Source organism: Peromyscus californicus, unplaced genomic scaffold, assembly GCF_007827085.1.
Source record: "Peromyscus californicus insignis strain IS unplaced genomic scaffold, ASM782708v3 Scaffold_5__1_contigs__length_169319896, whole genome shotgun sequence".
NCBI lineage: Eukaryota > Metazoa > Chordata > Mammalia > Rodentia > Cricetidae > Peromyscus > Peromyscus californicus.
In genome coordinates, this window is record NW_026294573.1 from 67,240,045 (window position 1) to 67,264,675 (window position 24,631).

Here is a 24,631-nt window from a genome sequence, read left to right on the forward strand (position 1 = left end):
GGTTTGGTGGGATTTGTTTGTTTTTGAAAAGAGCCTGTTTATTTTCTCTTCCTTTAATGTTATTATTTTTTTTTTAGACTCACAAGGAGGAGGATACATAATGCACGGCCGATTCTGTAGTCTCCTATTTTGTCAGCTGCTTGTGTTGATTAGAAGTTCAATAAAGAGCCTGTGATAAAACAGAGCTATGTTCAAAGGATCTTGTTATGTTTCTAAAGGGCTGAGCTTGGCAGAAAAGATGTAGCATCTAGGCAGGCTGCCTTGATATGTTCTTCTTCTTCCAGGTCAGAAAGGGAGAGAGCCGAGAGAAACGTTCAGCAGTTTCTGGAACCTGTGTGGTCCTCAGCACACATTTAACCGAGTCCCAAATCATGAACAGGGTTCTGCCGAAATGAGAAGGGCTGTTTACCAGGCTGATGAAGGCAGTGTGACCCAAGGGCCCCTCCTCCTAACAGCTCTGACTGACAGGCTCTCTGTAAGCGATCAGCCTAACTCAGAGAGAGGAGAGGAGGGCCCGAAGCAAGTGAGGTCACAGAGCTCCAGGAATTCCACACCCAGTGATTCCCCAAACTCACCCAAGATGCCATTCTAGCAAGATCCCATCCAACTGCCAGGAACCCATTGCTTTAAAGACCAGGGATCACTCAAGGATCCCCAGAGAGGTGTCAGTGGTGCCCACCTGCTCCGCACCCCACCACCCTCCTTCCCCCCAGACAGCTGCTTCCTGGCAGCCACCAGTCTCTTGACTCTTACGCTAACGGAGGCTGAGAAATGGTTGTATGTGAACATCAGGCTAGCCAAAGTCGCTGACTTTATGCAAAGCAGGCGAATGCAGTCAAAACACTTACAGCAATCAATTCGAGTTGTTGGGTAAAGTTTTTTCCATGTCCCATACATTATTGAACAGTTAATTTCGTCTTTGTGCCTGCAAGACATTCCAGCTCTCAGATGACAGCTTTATCCATTAAGGAGCAAGCGGTGACAGCCTTCCAGTGAGAGCCTTGCCAACCCAGCCTGCCGGGAGGCGTGCCTGCATCACCACCAAGAAATCCTGGGACACATCAACATCTTAATCAATATGCGAGAGTCAATTACTGGGGAAGTGAGGGCTTAAGCAGGAGCTGATTATGAGGTTCACGGGCAAATGGGGCTTGATCAATACGCAGTAGAATCGCCCAGGTGCCGTCACAACATTCCCCCCCCCACCCCCACGACAACATCCAACCCCCACCAGAAGGCCCACATCCCCTCTTCCAACATCTTTTTCAACCCACCAACCACCTACTCTACTGGAGCTTGCTTGGTTCATTTCCTCAATAAGTATATTGGGAATGGAGAAAGCAGGGTTTGGGGAATAATCAAAGGCAAATTTATTATTGGATACACAAGCTGAGCCCTTCTGATAGACTGCCTGGAATCAAGACTTCCTCCCCACGCACCTCTACGAGAACAGTTCCTCCCAGTCTGTCTGCGTGAGAGGGAGCCTTGTGAAGAAGGCTCATCTGTGCCTATTGTGTTACCTTCTCCTTGGGAGACACAGCTACACTCCCAGTCACACAAGATGGACACCTAGGACAGACCGAAACACAATTTTACCAAAGTCCAGCTTGGTGAAGTCAAGTTTACTGGGCTTCCTTATAGAGCATAGGTGAGAGATTATTTACAGGAATGTGGGTGACCCCAAAACAGCTACATCATCACCAAGTCACATCCTGTCATGGATGGCAATCTCATGGAAGCTTCATCATGGAGTCCCACTTTCAATTAATCTTCTTATAGATGCTAGTAGCTCCCCAAATCACTTGAAGCTGGGGAAGGATTCCAAGCTTGGGAATGGATTCCCAATTGCTAGGGAATGTCAGCAGCCCCATTACCATTTACCATTACAACAGACCTACCACCATATTCTGCTCCAGTTGCCATGACTACTTAGGCAAAGTCCAAGACAGCATCATGCCATGTCCGGAAGAGAAGTCACTAGACACAAATGCTTTGATTCTCTTCCTCTTCTACCGCATTTGTGACTTCCTAACTGGCACCTGAACTCAAAAGCATCTCCTGAAATCTATCCTTGATTGGCTGTCAGATTATGTCACAGGGGTCCTCAAGGACGTTCAGTGTCCTCCTGGGTAATAAAATCCAAACTACACTTTGTAGTTGCAAGACTGCCTATGGTGTGGCCCCATGAAGCCCATGGTATTATTTGAGCTCTCTTCCTTAAGCACTAGTGTGCTCTTCATAACTTCATAATGGCCTTCCCTTCCTTTGTTGCTTAGGGTTCCTGAAGCTGTCTCTAATTCCCTGGATAACAGCTGATGAGACCACAAAGTGTTGGGTTGAGGCTTGTGTCTGTTTACAAGATGGATGTCTACATAATTGTTTCATCATGAGATTATCTTGTTCTATGACAACAGGCTTTGGAAGGCTGTTCATACGGGAATTGCTGCATGTTTGGCCTCTCCCCTTGTTACTGAAAATATTGTCGTCATTGTAATCCAGGTGGTCCCCTTGTCCTCCAGCTCTGTGATGTCTCTAGCTCTCTTTACTGTTGCCCTGTTTCAACCTGCTTGCAAAATTCATGCCCTGTAGGAAATCTTGAAAAAGAACCCATTTACACAGTTCTTTAGTGTACTGGTCGACATCACTGGAGATTTGGTGAGGAGCCTATTCAGACTCTGCCTGGATAGTTCTCATCCCCCAAGTGGCCTCTACTTGGAGCACATTCTTCTGATTATTGCCTCAAGCTACCATCTGCCTTGCCTGTCCCACAGCCCTCCAACCATCCATCCTTGAGACAAATGACCAGGAGAATAGAAGGGAGCTACATTACAGTTAGTTGACTCTATCTTCTTCCTAGTCATCCATTCCTTTGTGTACTTCATAGCCTTTAGGACACATAAAAAGAAATGGTCAAAAGCTACCACAGAAACAGGAAATAGAAAGGCTGAAAGAAAAAAACAATTCTACCTTTTCTCTAAGTGAGAAGCATTGCGGGGGCGGGAAGGGGTTCTAGGGTAGAACTGGGACTCAAGATTTAGAAGTCCTAGGGCATGGATAATGTGCACCAGTTTGATAGTGGGGGTGTCTCTAGTGGAGTAAGGACTCTTAGTGGATGGATATCGCTGTCTCTGAGGCAGAGGTGCATCTAGGAAGAGAGAGAGGGCCATGCTGGCTGGTTCATGATGATTCTGGGTGACTGACATGCAGGACTAGCAAGGTAAGAGAGGGGATCAAGACTTGAGGTACAAGGAGGGTTGAGCATGGCCCTGATGCTGGTGCCCAGAGAGATGAGAGAATCTATACAAGAAGAATTATTATACCCTTTCTCTAATTCACTGACAAGGGTATTTGGACAGTGTGTATTGGGGAAGAGTGGAGTTCCAGGCTGGAGTGAACTGTCTCAGAGTCTAACGTCTACTGCCTCAGGTGTGTAGAAGCTGAAGGAGGTGCAAGCTGAATGTACCAGAGGGGAAGGTATAGCAAGACATGGAGGCAGCTGATGTTTATCATATGCCCACTTTTGGAAAGGCCTTTTTAATGACACCTAATTTAATTTCATCTTCACTGCACCCCCATGACACATGCATCATCTGCACCATTGCATACGTGTGGAAGCTACAAGGAGAGAGGTGACTTCACCTGACTTGCAAGTTGGAACTGCAGTTCCGAGTGGGCTCTGAAGGGTGTGTGCTGAACGGAATAATACCACTTCCTTTCGGTGAGCGATCGTCAACATGCCCGTGGAAGAGTCTGAGGTAGGTCCACGTTGCTGGGTGGTTCTACTTGAACATGAGATCTGATAGAAGGTACAGAGTCACCCTTGGTCTCCCCTACTGACAGCAAGCTCTTAGAGAATGAAGAAAATGTACCCATTAAAACATCAACAGCAGCAGCACCACTGTTTATGGGATTACTATGTGCCAGCTCTGTGCTGCAAGTTTACGTGAACTGGAATATTCTCCTCAATTACCCGAAAGCCCCCATTCTGTAGACAGAAAATGAGCTCAGAGAAATTAAATAAAATGCCCAAGTTCACACACTAATACGTGGAGAATTCAAATCCAAGTCATCTTTAGTTCCAGAGCACCTTAAACTTTTGACCTGCAGTAAAGGTTTAGAGGATTTAAAAGAAAAGGTACTATAATTTCCCTCTCAGAAGATGTAAATGTATAGACACAAGAAAAATAAATTAATATCATAGATGGGATTTTTCTCTATGTGAATTTCACCCAGGAGTATCATATTGTTTATATACTTATTCCTTGAACAAGCATTTATTAGACTCTGCTGTGTAGTAGGCAATGGTCGACAAGACACACTTGACCATCTCCAAGCATATCATCACCAGATAGACTAGTAGTCAGGGGTATCCCCAAGAAAAATACCAAGAATCATGGAGATTCAAGGACCATTAATCTGATTTGTGGGTGATATCAGAGAAGGCTCATGGGGAAGACATGTAGAAATTCTGTTCTTGGTGTCAGAAGTCCTCATTGTATCCTCACTTTAGCGTAGACAGTCTTGTCTGTAATAACTCTAAAGTGCTACAGAAAAAGAGATCTGGTGCCCACATGAAATAGTGAGAGACAGGCTGATGACTTTAAGCAGCATTTCTTAGGACTAAATGTCACACAGAGTGGAGAGCTTGTGGTGTGGGCTACAGAAAAGAACAGATAAGTTTCTGAAGTGAGACCCATTCTTCACAGCTTGATACTCTGAGGGCCTCCTTGGGCTGGTCATTTCCCATTATTTCTGAGCTTGTCTTTGGTCCATAAAATGGGACTGATAATAATTACATAAATTTCATAAAGTTGTGATGAGGACTCCATTGGCTATGAACCCAAATGACGCAAAGCACAAGGCATGTATGAAGAGTTTGGCTAACAAATGTATTTTGATTAGTGCAAGGCTACTATTGTTGGCATTGAGGAAGATAGGGGCTTGAGAATGGCTCTAATACTGCAATGTGGGTGATGGAGAAAGGGTTTGTTTGGAGGTATGTTGAATTTTGGGTGAAACCATTATGTTTAAATGTCTTACATGCAAGAACTGGACACATGAGATTGAAGTCCTAGGTCAGGCCAGGATGGGGCACAGAGAACTTGTGTCTGAGACTGGGAGACTAGATCAGAGACTTGAGAAATAGAGGAAGAGGAAAGGACAGAGAAGATGCTCATTAGGCAGCTGCCTGGTTTCTGGACCAGGACAAACAAGACAGCTCTGCCCTTGCAATAGCATGCTGAGGCTCTCAGGTTGCCTTAGTCAGTCCACGTGACACCTGAACAGCCTGGGTCAAGGGAAAGCTGCTATGTGAGCTAAATTGTACATGGTACTCACTTGAAATGTGCAAAGTCACCTGAGATATTTCCATGCTTAGGTTAAACTCCATTAACAGGCTAGGAGAGAGGAGAGAAAATAAATACAAGTGAAAAAGAAGAGTCACAAAGAGATTCAGAAAGGAGATTGGAAAAATCTCCACATTGGACTAAAGTTCCAGGAGGCAAGGATGGAGCACATGCCCATGGTTCATGAATGGAGTGCAGACATTACTAACAGGGATTCCTTCCCTAACTGTTCAACTAAGAACGAAAGCTTTCCCACATTAAGCTCTGGCAAGATTGTCTGAAAGACTGAATATTCTCATGCTTTCTGGTCCACAGTTGACTCTTCACAGGAGCAAGAAAACTAAATGACGGAGGAGTGAAAGGGTTCAGGCGACATGGACCCTGTACTTGCTGACCACCTCCACTGGGGTCCTGTTCCTATCTGCTCATCTCTTTGTGTCTTAATTGGGACAGCTTTGTGGAAGCCAGGCTTCTGGTACCAAAGGGCACTTCTAGCTCAAAGCCTGGGTCCTGAGCTTGACAGCCTTCATTTTTATCCAAAGGGGGTGGGTAACATATGAGGGGGAAAAAAATTGGCCCTGTAAAGGGATCCTGAAAGAATGACATATTTGTCTATGAAGTATAAATACGAACAGCCATGGAGATATGACCCTGTGGCGCGAGGCTCTCGCTCTGGCAACATTCATCTTTTGCCAGGAAACCCTAGATTTAGTACCTGAGGGACTGGAGTTTCAAATACCTTATACTTTTTTTTTTAATACTCTGCCAAGAATTTAAATTGGTAAAAGCTGGGGACTGACAAAACTTGATCCCCAAGAGCTTTTCTGGCACTGGTTTATCAGAGAATACGGTGCCATTATTTTTATTATAATTATTATTTTTTTCCTTTGGTGGGGTGAGAGCTCATTTATAACCCAGGGACTTCTACTCCCAATTGTATTTTTCTTTAAAAAAAAAAATTCCCAATGCTTAAATAAACAGAGGCTTTGCTGTTTTGTGATGGTGTTAGAAGCTGTCATTGGATTTACATGCAAGGGGGTTTCAAGCCCTTTCATGTTTTTGGATGAAATCAGACAGACTTGAAAGGAGAGAGCCAATTTTAGGATGCCTATTGCCAACACCAACTTCTCATGGCACCGAACCCCTCCCACACCTTAGGTCCCCACCATACCCCAACCTCCGGGATCACTGTTCAGGGGGACCTCATGCCTCAGTCAGCAGTACGGATGGGAAAGCAGAAACAGAGGGCAAGGGTAAGAAATCTGAGTCTGCACCCTGCCATCTTTTCTTAGCCATGGAACGTTGAAAAACTTAGCCTTTTTAGACTATCATCTATGAACTGACCATTGGATTTTCCTCTGAGGGCTGTTAGGAGTATGAGGTTAAAACCCACGATGTGAAATTGCTTGATATCCTGAGTTCTTTAAGTGGCCATCTGATCTACCCACCAGAAAAAGGAGAAAGAAAGGAAGGGACATCGCGGAAGAGCTTGGTGGAGTGCGTCCCAAGGTTAGGGCTTCCACACAGATGTTTTCAGCCAAGAAAACAATTGCCATCATGGGGACACAGAACACAAGAAGGTACTGTTTACAACCCAGCATCCTCACCATCCTCATTGCTCCCTGCAGCCTTGTTCCTGCTCCCTCCAGATCCTCCTGAATTTTACCCACAAGCCATTGCCAGGGGCAGCTCCCTGCTCCCTGCCTTAGGGCAGCGGCGGCCACAGCAGCAGCCAGAGCATTCTCCAACAGAACTGGCATGTCCGAGCTGGCTGGAAATGACTCGAGTTTTATTATACAATTAGATCAAGTCTCTTAGGTGTAGTAGCCCTCCTCATACTTAGAAGAATAGATTAGCCATTAGGACTTTGTATATTTTTCCCAGTAATTGACACCACATCCCATTTTCCTCACCGAGGGGAAAAGAACCACATAAAACAATCATGATTTGGGGGGCTGGGACATCTACCATGTAACAATCTCACTGCCCCATCTGATCTAGTTTCTTCACCTAGCTTTGAATATCTCTGGAAGACAGACAGAACAAGCTCTGTTTTGTTTTGTTGTTGTTTTTCCATTCCAGAGCCCCTCAGGCTCAGATTCCCTAAGCACTTTGCTAAGAATAACCCAGGCATTATTTGCCACCGACAGACAGCAGCCACTTCTGGGCCAGAGCCTGGACATTCATAAAAAGCCAGTGGAAACATGCACGTCCCCCCCTCCCCATTCCCACCTCCCCTCCCCTCTCCTTCCCCTCCCCTCCCCACCCTCCCATCTTCCTTCCTTCCATATGTTTAGCTTCTAGGCTGTTTCAGGACAGGTCCATTAGTCACCCTTTCTCAAAGCACCACCTTTCTCTGTCCTGGCCAGGGAAAAGGGCTGTGTACTTATTCGAGACCCTTCGGTTTCCTGAACTAAGAAACAGGAAGAAATAAAATAAAAGGTTCCAAACCTCTGCTCTATTTGAGTCCACCTCTTCATCTACCGCCAGTTTAGATTTGCTGAGGACAGGGAGAAACCCATCACCCTGAGCAATTCCAACAAGGAAGAGGGCAGGCACCTAGGTAGGCTGGCTGCGCATCGACTTGGCGCGGCCTGTGTTTACGAGGGGCCTCCATCTTGCCTTTCAGCCAAAAGCCGACACCTCAGGCCAGGCAGGCTGCATTCACACAAGCAAAGTAAACAGATGTTCTCAGATGTCTGGTCAAGCATTTGTTCCCTTTGGTCATGGCCTCACAGTCTAAGCTCAGATTTGAGCCACAAGGCTGGGTGGCTGCAGCAGGCTGTTTTTATGTTCCGCCCATTGCTGCAAAATATCTGGGAGCTAAAGGCCCTTGCCAACTGCAGCAGTGTCTGTTCCAAGGATCATGGCCCTCGTCAGCTTCCCTCAGCAGAAGACGGGCCGACAAGCGTGTGCGGGCACCCAGGGCCCGCACCCAGTGAGCACGCAGGCTGCTGCTACCCTCCCTTCCTTTCTTCCCGGATAGACCGTCAGACAATGGAGGCGGCAGGGGCAAAATCAGTTGAGGTGAAACATCGTGGTTCATTTTTCAGCCCGGGTCGATCGGTCCAAAGGGACGCCTTGCTGACACGTCCAGGCCGACTCCTTGGAGAGAGGCTGAAATGCCCATTTTCCAATGAGATCAATAAACCCACTCAGGCACTTTCCACTCAGAACAGCTTTCCTGGGGTACCCTCTGGCCTTGTCTGGCTGTACGGGCAGTCATAACAGGAGGTGACTTCATGTGTCCCCCAGGCCTCACGTGCACCCAGTCTTAGTGCTCCCAGAAACAAGGGCAACGCTTGTCATTTGGTCCCCGAAGACCAAGAAAAAGCACGAGATGGCAAATGGCTTTTCTTTGGCCATAACTGGTGATGACTTGTGAACATGTCTGTTGTTCCCAGCATGGCTTAAACTAAAAACCTACTGTTTTGAATAAAGCATGGGCCTCTCTCCAAACTCCTATGCCCTACCTCCGAGTACCCTTTGCCAAATCCTGACAGCCCCCCTACCCCACCCTTTGACACTGGAAACACAGAACGAAACTGACTCCGTCGTCAGTCCCTGGGTTTGGAAACATGTAGATGTAATTATTTTCCCACTTCACGTGTATTTTTTAATTTTTATTTTAAAAAATAACAATACAATTTTTAATTCACTATTTTTTTTTTAAATTTTCCATCACAGCTTTCCATCCCCCTGCCTCTACGTTATTAGCCAGGGGCCAGGTTCAGCTGGGCCTTCCCCAAGGGGCACCAGGCAAATACCTGAGGGCAATCCAGCCTGGTGGCTTCCCCCTCCCCCTTCTTTTCCCTACTGCCAGAGGAAACCCAGCTGGGTCCCTCAGCCTGCACAAGCCCCTAATTTAGGTTTAATAGCACAGCATTTTTACTGCTTTTGGCCAGGGTGTTTTGAGAAAGGTTAAAATATGTGAAAAATACACGCTAAGAAAATCTGTTTAGAAAACAATTCCAGTGTAAGTGCTGAATGCTCTCAGCTTCTGCCCCCTTCCAGGAAAGCGGCTAACGGCAACCGCACAATTTAGCTCCATTTTGGGAGTGGGGGGTTTCCATTTCCTTCCTATGGGATTTTTTTTTATTAGTTTTTTTTAAACTGTTTTTCTTTCCTTATGCTGGTTTACTGCCTTGTATCTATCTACCCCCAAGGAGTTTAAAAAACCTCAAGTAAGTATTATTAGATTTTTCTTCGTGTATTTTCTGATTCTTCTGGTGTGAGAGTGTGTGGTCAAAGTCTGTGTGATTGTGTGTTTGGTGGGGTGGAGGGCAGCGTGCCAGGGCCATGATGTCCACAAAGGCTGGGAAGAGCCGCTAAGCCTTCCGAGTGTGTGCTGAGCGGTGAATTGCCCGTTGTTGTAGGGAGAACCTGGTGGAAAGGGGCTGTTTCCTAAGCTTTGAGGGGCATCTGTTGTACGAATAAAGAGAGCAATGGGGTGGAATGGACCATCAGACACCATCGCTGACATCTATGTGCATCCCAATTGCTGCTTTCTACTAGCTGTTTCCTTGGGTTGTTAGCACCGTGGTGAAGACGATGAGGAAGCCATGGTTCAAAGGGTCCATTGCCTCTGACACACTCAGACTAGGCAGGATTCTAATCCCGGGACTTGCCCCTGTTGTAATCGTCTAAACTGTGAGAAGGTCAACAGAATCGTGAGCCTCTCCCCCAGAAAGGCAAATCTATTGATGGAGAGCCAAGAGCAAATGCTTTGACCTGTTGGAACGGGCAGTAGTCGGAGAGTCACTGACTCAAGCATTAGAAGAGCTGTTTATCTCTCAGGGGCTTCCTCCTGTGAGAAAGGAGCAGGTTGGGCTTGCTTAAGAAGAACAGAGTGACTTCACAAGTTGCTATTCCTCTCCCATCTTTCCGGTTCTGCCTAGTGTTCTGTGGCAGACATCATTTGTAGGTAACACGTGGACCACAGAATCCTTTTCAACTCCCAATTCCAGGCAACTCTTCATATCAATCACTCTTCCTGTCCTGGTCTTCAGTGCAGCATAGGAGACCACAGCATGTCCTTTGCATCCTGGGTGTCGTTTACCACATCTCATATCTCCTCCACCTCAATCTATTTTGTGTAATTGATTTATACCAATCCCTTTTCATTTGAGCTAAGGTTCGGCCCTTTTTGTGAAAGCAGTATCCATAAAATAGTGGTTTTAATTTCAGCAACAGTAAGATTTTGAAGACTGTTCTAGAAAAGTGCATGCAATGATATAGCGTGTGTTTGTCTAGGAGCCCCTCACGGTCATGTTGGCAGGTTTTCTAAGCTTGCTGTGTGATGGGCATGGCAGCAACACCGAGATTTGGAGATTAAAGAGTCTTGGCTGGACCCCTGCTGGATCCTATGCCAGGTCTACGTCCTTGGGTAAATTATGTAAACTTTTTGAATTTCATAAAATGGGACCATTAAGACTTTCTTTTCAGTATCGCTTTTAAATTATTATCATTATTTTTTTTTTGAAAATGTTACAGAATTCATATTCACTCCTATTCCTCCCCCATCTCCTCCCAGGTCCACCTCCACCTCCCTACCCACCTAACTTTGTGTCTTTATAAAAACAAAACAAAACAAAACAAAACAAAAAATTTGGCTGCCCAAATCCAAATACTTCCAGGTGTGGGGCCATCCACTGGAATGTGGTTGGCCCACCAAGGACCCCATACTTAAAAACCCTTCTTCTCCTAGTAGCTGTTAATTGACAGTAGTGGGCTGGGGTGGGGTTCATGACCACCTCCCGCTCCATGCTGGGACTTTGTCGGACTAGATCTTGCCCAGGTCCTGTGCATGCCGTCACACACAACACAGTTGTACTGTAGTGACTTGATCTTGCCCAGGTCTTGTACATGCCGTCACACACAACAGTTGCACTGTAGTGACTTGATCTTGCCCAGGTCCTGTGCATGCCGTCACACACAACACAGTTGCACTGTAGTGACTTGATCTTGCCCAGGTCCTGTACATGCCATCACACACAACACAGTTGTACTGTAGTGACTTGATCTTGCCCAGGTCTTGTACATGCCGTCACACACAACACAGTTGCACTGTAGTGACTTGATCTTGCCCAGGTCCTGTGCATGCCGTCACACACAACACAGTTGTACTGTAGTGACTTGATCTTGCCCAGGTCCTGTACATGCCATCACACACCACACAGTTGCACTGTAGTCAGCCATCACCTCTGGCTCTTACACTCTTTCCATCCCTCTTCTTCAATCACCCCTAGCCTTGGGAGGAAGAGCGTGATATAGAAATTGCATTTAGGGACTGAAAACTCTATGGTCTCCTGCTCTCTGCAGGTTAGTTACGGATCTCTATTAATCACCACCTACTGGAAAAAGACAGTACTATCTTGAGGGTTAAAGCTAATATACTGCACTAATATAAACAAAGCACCTTGCAGTCTTTGGTGCATAGTAGATGCTTAACAAATGGCCACCAGTGGGGATCTCTGTATGTTAATAAGCCACGGGCTGCTATCACCATATGTAAGTCTGTCTGAAAGTCCCTCCCTCCCCCCACACCCCAGCTGGATCCTGTCTGTCCTGATAACTGTAAACATTGCTGAGAAACTGCAAATGATGTTCTTTGGGGGCAAATTTTTACTTCACCAGCCAGAGAGAGCTTTTCAGAATTTGTCTTCCACTGTCTCTTGGGAGAATGGTGTTATTGTCAAGGAATTGTGCTCAGTTACAAGCCTCCCTCATAATTAGGGAACTTGTTCATTTTTGTGATACTCTTTTCCCAGGGGCTTAGTGCACCTGATTACATGAATGGGCTTTCTTTCCTGTCTTGTTTCTGCTCTTATTTCTCACGTTTTTCCTCTTGTGGGGGTGGGGTCAATGAGGCACACCTATGAATAAGACCTCCAAGACAGAGACCAGAGCAGAAAGCACACAGCACTCTTCCCCTGCTTGGTGGCCAGCAGATTGTCTGGGAGGATGCATCTGGGTTTCTCCCCAGTCAGAATAACACACTTATTTCATCAGTTGATTTTGTTGATTCTAAGCCACACAAGGCACTGGAAGAGCTGTGTTTTGTGGTCACCCCAGTTTGCCTATGAAAAGCAGATGACACAGTTGTACGGTACTGGCTTTCCTCACTCGGGTTAGTCTGAAACACGAGGGCTGTGTTTATTTACTTTAAGGGAGAAAGTGGGGAAAGAAACAGCATACTGGGTGTGTTGTGAAGGCTTCAGGCTTCTAGCTCCCCTCCTGTGACTCCCTCAGGACACAGAAGGGAAGACTCACGTCCCCAGTACATGGCTAGGTGGCTTGCTCCCCATGCCTCCTCTGCTCTCTCTCCTACCTTCTTGCTCCCGTGCTTTTCTTCTTTTGGGTCCAGACCAGCTGTCCTCAGGATGGGAGGAGAAGGTTGGGGCCTTGTTGACAGCCCTGGGGACAGATCTAGGTCCTAGGCAGATGGTTTCTGCCAGGGGAGGGGAGGGAAATTCCTGATACAAAACCAAGAGAACTGAAAGAGAAAGGCAAGAGCCAAAATCATGCCCGGAATGTAGGGAATTCACGGGGATGAGAAAGAGGATGCAGACAATGTACAGAACAGACAGAGAGCAGGCCAGCTCCCATCTCCACCTCTGTGTTATGCCCTTGAAGAAGGAAGCCGTGTCTTCCAAACGGACAGTGGCAAGCCCTCGGGCAACACTGACCACCTCATTGCTGGCTGACCGTGAACTTACAGGATCGTGCTGCCCGTGCGTGAGAACATGTGTGTGCTGTGCAATTAAAAAGGAAGTCGGGAGACTGAACAAATCAATGGCTACCGATTCATAATAAGTTCCTTCTATATATTTATTTATTTTCCCTTTAGCCACTAAAGGAGCAACAGCGAGCTTGCAGCGGGCGGTTGTTGCCAGAGGGTGAATCATGGCTATATTGATTTGATTATGTAAAAGCTCAGAGGAACCTCAAGCCAGATACAGAAATATCTCATAGCCCTGAACCCTACGGGACACACACTAGTAAAAAAGCAATCTTTATATTGTTCCTGATAAAAGCATCATTAGTTTCCTCATAGTGAAACCATTTCTCTGCTGATACAGTATATGGTTTTCTTTTTCTCTAGAATCCACTCAGACATAATTAACACTCAGTTACTAGACTTGAGGCTCCCTGGAGTGCCCTGCTCAAGTTAGGGAGGGGTTAGGAGTTAGAGATGGATGGAAAGAAAGACTGAGACAGGGTAGGAAAGGAGGGAGAGAGAAGGGGGCTGGGAGGAGATGAGGGAGAAGGGGGAGGTCGAGGCGGGTGGAGGCATAGTATGGAATCATCCCTCTTCCGTGGTTTTTAGCATCTCCCGCCTGGCCTTGCACAGCGTGATGAGCGCCGGCGCGGTGGCGCCCTCTGCTGGGCATGTTCATCCTCCCAGCCTTGGAGGCCCATGGCTGAAAAAGCCTTTTGCCAAGCTGTTCTAGGGGAACCCTCTTTCCACACTTCTGCTCTTAGCTTGCTTAAGAATATCACTCCAGACATCACTTTCCAGGGAGAAGCCTTAACTGGTACCTCTGAAGACAGATGATAGACGTACTGTCGGCTACAGCTGCAGGAGCCCTTGAAGATCCAGGTAAAGCACCGGAATGAAGCTTTCCTGGAGATGATGGGGCAGAGTTTGATGGGTCCTGACATTTGAAGGGTTGAAGAAATGGAAGTTGGGGGCTGCGAAGTCTCCTGCTTTTAGGACTTTGTGGTTCCCACCTAGGGACACCCTGGTCACCTGCAGGCGTGAGGCTGTGGCCTAGGGGGACTCACATACCTGGGAACTCTGATCTGTGCCTGGGCTTTAGTTTCATGAAGAGAACAGAAACGCCTGGCCGTGTTTGTCAGCCTGTGCACTTCTGAACAAATAATGGCCGTCTCCCAAAAAGAAAACTGTTGATTTTAAATTCTTGGATTGGAGGGTTTGAACATGCACAGCAGGCAGAAACCAGGTCCCGTTGGAAGTTTACCCTAGCATCCTGTGTTTATGTTAGAAAGCCCATGGCAAGTACACACATACACACAGTGGCCATAAAAGCATAAATAAACGAACAAACACTTTTCACACATAGGGCCACAACCAGAACCACATGGGTAGGCTTCCAAACGCCAGCATGTCTTAACACAGCCCCACACAGGTGGCAGCTTGCTCCTTAGCCTCACCCTTGTGGGTCTTCTTCCTCTGTCCAGACAAAGCTGGGGGTGTTTGTGAAATAGGAAATCCCCGGAGCATCTGGATGGGACCTCGTTGTTCAACCCTGGGAGCCCAGCCAGTTGTGGCTTCCCAAGCAGCGAAGTCCCTACGCTCTCAGCGACACCTGTACATTGAGGAGTTTGCACAGATCACAGGGGATTAAATAGAAACTTCTCAGAAAGCTTAGGATGACATCACAGAAGTCTGGCAAACTTGGGGGACAGCAGCTTGGGTTCTGAGTCACCAAGCCTGGGGGTGCCTCAACTCAGGGGCTAGTAGTGTGCCTCCATCTCACCATTTACAAAATGACCATGACAACGGTTTCTGCCTCATAGCCCTTAGAGTCATAAAAAGTAGGTTAGTGGTTCAGAATCTTCCAGAATTGTATCTGACATGATAACCACTATGTGAATATTTGTCAAGTAAAAGCACACCATCCAGATTAGTTGGGTAATTCTCACCAACAACCCTGAGGGAGGGGCCTCTTCTTCCATCCCCCAGGAGGTAAAAAAAAACATGGTAAGATGTGCACATGGTCCCTCCCCTTGTGGTTTTAGGAACCCCTTACTGTGCCACATTGGCAATGGCTTACTAAATGTCGTACTTGTTAGATCCTCGGCCTTTGAAAGTCAGCTTGGCTATCAGGTCTCACCTGCAAAGCCCTGACACAATCTCCAAGATCTCATTTACATTATTTTTAAAGTCATATAGAGGCAACATTTTACTCTCATTTGAAAGAGCAATTTCAGCCTATTTATTTTTACCCCTCTTTTAAAAATTAGAATTGTAAAAAAGGCCAAACTCTTGACCAATGTAGACTGCCTTTGTTTTTTTAAAAAAAATCCTTTTCTTATGGAGGTAACCCCAAAGTGAAATGGAAGCAAGTAGGTCAAAGGGTGTGGTGAGCTAAATTGGCCAGTGAGCTATAAATAACCAGTGCGTCAGGAGAGAAGCCAGGCCAATGTATGGCAGTCTGGTTGGGAAGGCAACTAACAGGGTCTTTCCTACTTGACATTCTTGAGAGGAGTGGAGGAGAGGAAGATGGCTAATAAAGGCTCCAGGCTTCTCCTTGGTCTCTGGACAATTCTGTTCCACCCTGAATTTGCATACTATATCCAGAAACAAAATCCAGGAACCAACCAGACCTGCCCTTCTTTGAAGACATAGAACTTAGCAAGTTGACATCACATCCACCCCCAGAGTGAGTCTGGGGTTTCCACAGAAAAACATTCTTTCCTTTGTTTTCATCCCTAACCTCAGGCCTCTGAACTACTTTTGCTATGAACCTTAAGGCCTTGCCTCACTGCTGAAACCTACAAAGACTTCCAAGTCTTTATGGAAACATTGGCACAAGCACACGTTTATTCTAGAACCAAGTTCTTCCTTACTAGATTGTAATTATTGAAAACTATAATATATCTATTGCCTCCATAATAACTGCTAATTAATTAAAATATCCAGTGAACCACCACCAACTCACCAACTTACTTAATCTCAACCATCTAAATAGATATTTGCTGGGACCCTGAGGTGACTCCACATAGAATGGTCCCTGGTGCTAAGATCTGTGCTTTACAGCAGATCAAAGTACAGAGAGTCTGTGAATACTTAACCACAAACAGAAGATCTATGCCACACCTCCTCCTTTAAGATCATAAGAGCCGGAGGTCTGGGAGGACATGGGGTCTTCTGGACATGCCACGGTCACTGCACTCATGAACTCACAACAGCTGTGAGTCAAGCCAGTCAACATTTCAACAGAGAGGGAGGGGGGCCTCAAAACCCCCCAGCCCAGCTGACAAACTATTGACAGTTAATGACTTCTGGAGGAGGAACAGTCATATTTCTTTAAGGTTATGGTCTTCGATAGGATGGCCTAACACCTATGAGATTGTGGGGTCAGAGGAGGACATGAGGTTGATAGGGGGTGTGAGAGTTGACTCTGGATGGAGTTAAGGAGAAGAATGGGAAGTTTAACCTGATCAGAATGCATTGTATGCAGGTATACATACACTCTCAATAAGTGAAGTGGTTTATTATTTAAAAGATTTGCACCCTCTATCCCCAGTAAAGAGGACAGAGTTTCCTTAGCTTGAGAGTGAGAGCTAGACATGCCTGTGGGACAGGAGGCTGGAGGTAGACACTACAGCAGGCATTAGAAGAAGCAAGCCAGACCATGTGGAACATGAAGTCCACCTTCTCTGAGACTAGGCCCAGAGAAGCCATGGGCATTTCTCCCTGCCCTACCCACTACTGTCCCTCAAAGGCCAGTTGTTCAGAAATGTCCATCTGTGATGGAAACAATTGATGCTTATTATCTTGAACTACTATTTTGGGGTGGTTTGTTAGGTACAGATAATGACTACAATGCAGTACATCTTGGACCAGATTTTTATGTAGTGTGGGTAGAGACAGAAAGCAAGGAACAAGAACAGATGTTGGGTAATTTCCTGTAAAACTTGATATTTAGGGGGACAAGGAGCTCATGCCCTCTCTCAGTAGAGTGGGCTAGCTTCTCCCCTCCTGGAGCCTCCCATCACAGAGATGGCTTGATCTTCTGGAGGGATGGGATGAGCATTGTCTAATATTCCCCATAGCTTGACTACTAAGTTGACCTAGAGCAGTTTGTGACCATTTCCAGTGCATAGGGCAGAAGAGGTCACTCAATCCAGGCATCTGCTCACATCTGGATTTTGCTCTGCGTCCTGACCTCGGGAAAGTCATAGACTGTCTCAAAACCTTGATTTTCTTAACTAATGGAGGGAACAACACACATATCTACCTTTCGTGTTGCTGAGAGGGATGAAACGAAACAACAGACGAAGAATTTCACAGGCTATAGATCTATGGGGCTGTGGACACATCAGGGTTTTGTTTTGCCCACGGCTCACAGAGATCCCCAACATTTCAGATGTGCTCAGTCACCTCTTACTGCCACAAAGAATGTCATTTGTATGAGTTTATAAAGATCTGAAAAGAACTCCTGAAGCTTTGTAGTTGGAACAAATGACTTTCAACGTATGAAGTCTTAGACAGCAATGGAAAAGGGATTGGAAAGAAGGAAGCCAGTCCATCAGCTAGGTCACAGATGTGTCAATTCTCCTTGGCTTTTGGTGATGTAAGACAGACAGGTGGAGGGAGTGGCTTAGCTATAAGACCTCCTCTTATTGCCCATGTGAGGTAGGAAGATCCCGCCTCTCCAGACTCTCCCTGGGTAAGAGTCCTTTCGGTTTCTTGATTTTGTCCTCTCACTGCACCCTCTCCCACTTGCTCCCCACCTCCCTATCTACATGACGCTGCTTTGTCAGGCAAACCCCAGAAATATTGAAATGTGCCTTGAGCATCACAGCTGCCAGGAAGTTGAAATGAGTTCAAGTTAAAACAATTTCTTGACTTACAGTTTCTTTCCAGGAAACACAGCGTACCCCCCCACACCCCCCTCCCAGAAAGTCATTTAGATAGTTCCACTTGTCAAAGCTTTGGGCTACCCATGTGTCATGCCCTGTTGAAGTGAATGCCTCTTTCCCTCGAGTATAAACAGGGGCTCATCTCTGGCTTCTCTTCCTAGATACTGTGGATCCCTCCTCCAGTCAGCTATGAGTCTTTTCCAAAATGTCTAAATACCCCGAGCATCCAGCTATCTGTATCTGCCTCTTCATTTAGGAGGCTTCCTGCTTCATGGTTAATGGCTGGTACTAACCATTTTTGGAGCACAGTCACGATGGAACCCAATAGGGACAGCTTCAATTTCCAGACTCCCGGCTCACAGACAGAGAGAGTCCTGCAAGATTATAGCCTCTTAGACCCTGTGAAGGATGAGATTTGGGGCATGGCAGTTTCTAGGGCAAGAATGTATCATGAAGCTTTGGACCCCAATCGAACAGCTCAGAAACATCTAGTGTTTGTGTGCACTTGTACACACTCTCAAGATACAACAGGATTGGATGATCTTCTCTCTCATTTTCCATGTTGTGATTGGGACCTTTTGGATTTCTGGGAAGAGAGTAACACTCTGTGTATGCAAGAACTGAGAAACAGCATAGTTAGACTATTGGAGTCTCCCCCTCCCCTCTTTCTCCCTCTCCCCTCCCCTCCCCTCCCCTCCCCTCCCCCTCTCCTCCCCTCTCCTCCCCTCTCCTCTCCACTCACTCTAAGTGTCACTTTGTTCCCCTATCTCCCTACATCTCCCCCTCCTTCATCTTCTCCGCCAATGACCTCTGGTCACCCCAAGCACCCCATTTCCCCTATCTTCCTGTATCTTCTGCCCCTTCGTCTAACTCATAATTTATTTCTTTGGGCTCCTGGACGCCCTTTTGGTAGTCTATCATCTCCCCACGTCAGTTCTCATTGATGCTAGCTCATTCTCCTTCTTGGCTCATAGAGATCTAGGTTGACTCAGCTCATATTTTATGGGTCATGTCATATTGTGAGCTCTAGCTTCCTCAGATCAGTGAACATCCTGGATCCAGCCAGCCAGCCTGGGACAAATCATATGACACTTTATAAAATACCATTTGAGACTATCTTTCAAGAAGGAGTGGTAGGTAAAGAAACTTCTTCAAGAAGGGGAATCTACTCAGGTTAGGTAGTCTTAATGCTGCCTAAATGTAATCAAGATATCTTAGTCAGGGTTACTTTGCTGTGATGAAACACTGTGACCAAAGCCACTTGGGGAGGAATAGGTTTAATTGGCTTACACTTTCAAATCACAGTTTATCCACAAAGCAAGTCAGGGCAGGAACCTGGAGGCAGGAGCTGATGATTCAGAGGCCATGGAAGAGTGCTGCTTACTGGCTTGCTCCTTGTTGCTTTCTCATTATGCTTTCTTGTAAAACCCAGGATCCCCAGCCCAGAGGTGCCCCCACCCACACTTGACTGGGTCCTCCCTCATCAATCACTAATTAAGAAAATATCCTACAGGCTTGGCTACAGCCCAATCTTATAGAGACATTTTCTCAATCAAGGCTCCCTCCTCTTTGATGACTCTAGCTTATGTCAAGTTGACATAAAACTAGCCACTACACAAGGTAAGGCAGGTGGCCTCAAGCCAGAGACATTGAAGTTCCCTTCATTATCATCAGTTTTTTTAAAGACCTTTAAACTATCCTAAATTTGGCTTTTCATTGAGCCATGTTATTGTATCAGGGTAGAATACAGCAAACTAGGATTCTGTGCTGGGCGACACCAAGCTCTTCAGTCGTCTTCAACATTCGTGAGCAACCACAGGAGTACCCAGGACCCAGAACAACACAAGAGCTTTCGGAGACAGTAGCTGCAGGTGTACCAGTCAGCAAGGCAGTGTCACAGATTTGCTGAGCCTGACACACCGGCTGGGATTGGCTCCTTGTGTGTCAGGTGATAGGGCCATGCTTTAATTTGGAAACCCCTGGAAGCCTTAGCCTACAGGAATGATGTCACAAAGAAAAGCAATTTTATAACTGTCCGGCAGATGATGGAATGGTCAAAGGAAATCAGCTATGCAAATTGTGAGACGTAAGTCACACTTCTATTTGTACTGTGACAGTGTGAAAATTGGAATTATATTTTGTCAATATGAGGTGGGAGCCAGAGACTACATGTAATGTCTTATGTCCAAATTATCTGCGATGTGCCCCACTACACCCTTGATTTTTTTTTCTCACTTAACCTTCAGTATTGTGTTGAACTTGATTAAAGAATCTAATAGAATTGAAGTGTACATGTGACCATTAATAAATACTGAATTGGTTGATAACAGAGAAATAAATTACATCGCATTCTGTTGGTCATCGATTGGTTTAATTCTGCCAATTCCATTTCAAAGTCATAGGAAATATTAGAAAATTAAATTTAAAGTTCAAAATATGCCACTATGAAATAGGTACCTCAGCCAAAAGACCCAGATTATCATGTTGAATGGTAGATTTGATGGGCAAAGACTGATATAAAGCTACCTTATTAGAAGACAGCATAGTGCTTCAGTGAGAGATGAGCACGAGAGGCCCCCTCAACTGAGGGCTATTGGCAATGGCTGATGCTGGGAAACGGAGAGCCAGTGTTCCTCGAGGGTGTGGTTCCTGGTAGCTTGACCACTCTTTCAGGTAGACCCTGTACCCAACAGTGTTTGGGCAGCACAAATTGGGCTCCATGGCTTTTTTTGACAAGGACATAAAGTTGGGTGGGGTAGGGAGGTGAGAGCGGATCTGAGAGGAGATGAGGGAAGTGCAGTGAATATGATCAAAATACACCATGAAAATTTCAAAGATTAATAGAAAAGTTTTTTAAACCTAGTAATACTAAAAACATCTGTGTATAATTTTATATAACTTTAAATTTTTTAAGATTATAATTACATTATTTCCCCATTCCCTTTACTCCCTCTAACCCTGTCCAGGTACACCCGCTTTGTCTCATTCAAATTCATGGCCTCTTTTCTTTAATTGTTGGGGTGTGTGTGTGTGTGTGTGTGTGTGTGTGTGTGTGTGTGTGTGTGTCTGTCTGTGTGTTCCTAAATATATAAATACAACTTGCTCAGTCGATATAATGTTACTTGTACGTTTATATTTTTAGGACTGAATGTTTGATATTGGATAACCAGTTGGCACGCTCTTTTCCAGGAAAGACTGTTTCTTCCACTCCTAGCATTCCTCGGTTCCTAGAGTTCTTTGATTTCTGGGGTGGAAAGATGGCTCAGTAGTTCAGAGCACTGGCTGCCACAGCAGAGGGCCTGGATCAGTTCCCAGCACCCACATGGTGGCTCACATCCATTGGCAGCTCCAGTTCCAGGCAGTCCGTTGCCCTCTTCTGACCTCCAGGCACCAGGCACACATGCGCTGCACATACAACATGCAGACAAGACACTCATACACACAAGCTAAGATAAATCTAAAGAAAAGTAAATCTTTCTTCTATCAGTGATGTAGGAACTCTCAGTCTTCGTTTGTCTATATAGAAAATGTTGATTTTGACAACTCAGCTCTGGAACTTTTGGAAGGATTTAGCTAGACAAGGCCTGTGGTGTGCCTAGCACAATTTCTGGCACAGGATAGCTACCAGGCACGCGGCATGTGTTATTATTTTACCCATTTTTCCTTTTGGAAGGAAAAAAACACTTAAAGAGCAGCATATCTCAGAGGTAAAATTCAAAACATAATAAATAACACAACCCTCTAGCTGTTATTAATCACAGCTTCATTTAACTTTAATTCAGTTGAAAAATATATTTACAATTCTCCCTGAATCTGAATGGTAAAAACCAGAGGTTTCCCAGGATGGCATATTGGGCAGCAAAATGCCTCACCCTCGTCAGCAACATGTTCCTGTGCCGTTACTGGTGGAAAAATAATAGCCCTACAGCAGCTATAGAAGCCGCAATAATCTGCTTGACTATTGATCCTTATTACGGGTAAGGATTGGTTTGCCTTCCCAGCCCCTTTCTGGAACTCTTTCCCAACCCACTCCCAGGGGCATAAGAGTGCCACTGTCCATCAGCTTGGGCCTACGGAGATTCCTGCAAATAGGAATTTGCATTGGTGCCATGATTTAAAATTATAATGTACATGGAGTTTAAAGTCTTTATATTTCTATTTATTTTGAAATAAAATAGTATTTATCTTTTGCCTTTCATAATCTGAGCATACTAAATGAAACATTGGTGTGATTTAGAAATAACTTCAGAAGCAAGGGGCAGAGTGCTCAGCTACAGTGAATTAAGCCATCAGAGCCTCCATTATCACTTAACATATGTTAGTGGCTCATCTCTACCACCAGGAACCTGATTCTTCCTGTCTGACGCTGATCTACCTTCTTAAATATATTGGCTTTCTGTGATGGTCTCCTTTGATTCATGATTATAGAACTACTTCCGTAGCTCCAGACATCATCTCTCATACAATCATCCCCTCAAAAAACGAACAGCAAGGGAGAACCCCTCCAACACATATACATTTCATCTTTTTGGCCAGGATTTGTTATGACCCTCCCTAGTCACAGAGTGGCTGGAATGCGTGTTCTGGCAGAGGCAAATGGAGTTTCCATGCCCAGCTTAGACTGATCATGACTCATCTCCTGGAGCTGGCTAATGTGGAGTGAGCATATGGGGTTATCTAGAGGAAAACAGTATCTATCATCTGCATTCAGCTTGAAAACATCGAGATAGGAAGTGTTACTTTCCCTGTCTCCTCTGAATTCTCTCTCACCCCAACTCTTAGGTCAGAAAGGAATACTGTTACACTCTTATTTACAAAAGAAAGAAAGGAAGAAAGAAAGAAAGAAAGAGAGAGAGAGAGGGAGAAAGAAAGAAAGGAAGGAAGGAAGGAAGAAAGAAAGAAAGAAGGAGAGAGAGAGAAAGAAAGAAAAAAATTTCCCTTCCCAGTAGAGGTGGCTTAGCATTAAACAGTGACTCAGGAGTTCCTATGATTTCAAACCAATTATACACGAAAGGATCTTGCTCCGGGATTCTGTATACACCCTCTAGAAAGGGAGAAAGGCCTGTTGCTAGCACCTGGAGGCAATCTATAGACAATGGAGACTTAAGAAATGGTTCAAATAAAAGGCCAACTAAGGGTAGCTTTTCTGATGCCTTCTATTGATGCTATAGGCCCATAGTGAGGCTATGGCTCTGATTGCTAGTCTGCAGGACCCTGGGACAAAGGCCACCCTTCCCTTGACTCCTTGAGCAAGACTGGCTGTCTGGACCCAAGGGTGTCTTCATCCCTGGCCCAGGACTACTCTGGCCTGTTTGCTGTGCTTAGCCTCCCCCAGGTGCCGGCTGCCTCCTAGAACAGTCACAGCTTGGAATGAAGGAGACATTGACTTGGGGACAACATACTCCTGGAGGGGACTAAGATCCCAGAAAACTAAAATGAAAAAAAAATTAAATGATATAAAATGATGATCAAATTGAACAATTAAAGGACATAAATGTTTTTTAGATTAAAAATAGGATTCCTAAATGTTGAAATGAAACAGAAAAAATGAGCAGTAGGCTGGACCATGATGAGCACTCAGTCAATGATGTGGAAAATGAGATGGACAAAATGTATCCCAAGAGACAGAATACATAGAGACGACAGAGCGGGTAAAAATAAGTGTGGTGGAAGGTGAATCCAGGAAGCCTAGTGGGGAAAGGTGGCTGGGAAAACAAAGGTACAGGCTGAGAGAACAAATACAGAGAGAAATCCACCTGGCTTTAAACATCATTTGCATTGGCAGGTTGAAAAAGGCTAAGTGCCTACAGGTTATAAAGAGATTTTTTTTTTCTCTTCAGGAGAGAACTGACATGTGCCTAAATACACCTGGCTGAAGTTTCTGAAATCAAGTTTTTTCGTGGTGAAAATCATTTACTTAGGTAGAAAATAGCGTGAAGACCCATGTCTGATCCCCAGAATCCACTTATAAAAGCCAGATGTGATAGGGCACCATTGTAATCCCAAGGCTAGCATTTGGAAGGCAGTGATGGAAGGCTCCATAGGACTATGGCCATCTAGTCTTGTCTGCTCTGTGAACCCCCATGTTCTGGTAAGAGAACCTGTCTCAAAAATCAAAGTGAACATCTCCTGAGGAGGAATGATACCCAATGTATGTGTATATACATACATACATACATATGTACCTGTATGTATATATACACACACACACACATACATATATATATGTGTATGTATGTATGTGTGTGTGTGCCATGGTCACAGATAATATTCTTTTATATATAATATATATAAAAGTAATTTCATAAGAATATTATCTGTGACCATGGCACACACACATACACACACACACACATATACATACATACACACACACACATATATATATATATGTGTGTGTGTGTGTGTATATATATAATACACAGGAGAATTTCCTATAGAAGAAATAGAAAGGAACATTTAAAATACTGAACACTCGGGGAAATATTTTCAGTAAGAATTTTAAAGGGGGAATTTATAAAAATATAGAAGACATTGTGTCAAACATACCAGAAATCATAATTAATATGAATGGCTTTCTTATTAATAGACAAAGAGAGGGACAGGAAGGAATATGCTAGGAACAATGAACACTAAGGGCTATTTGAGGGACCATATGGAAACCTGCTACT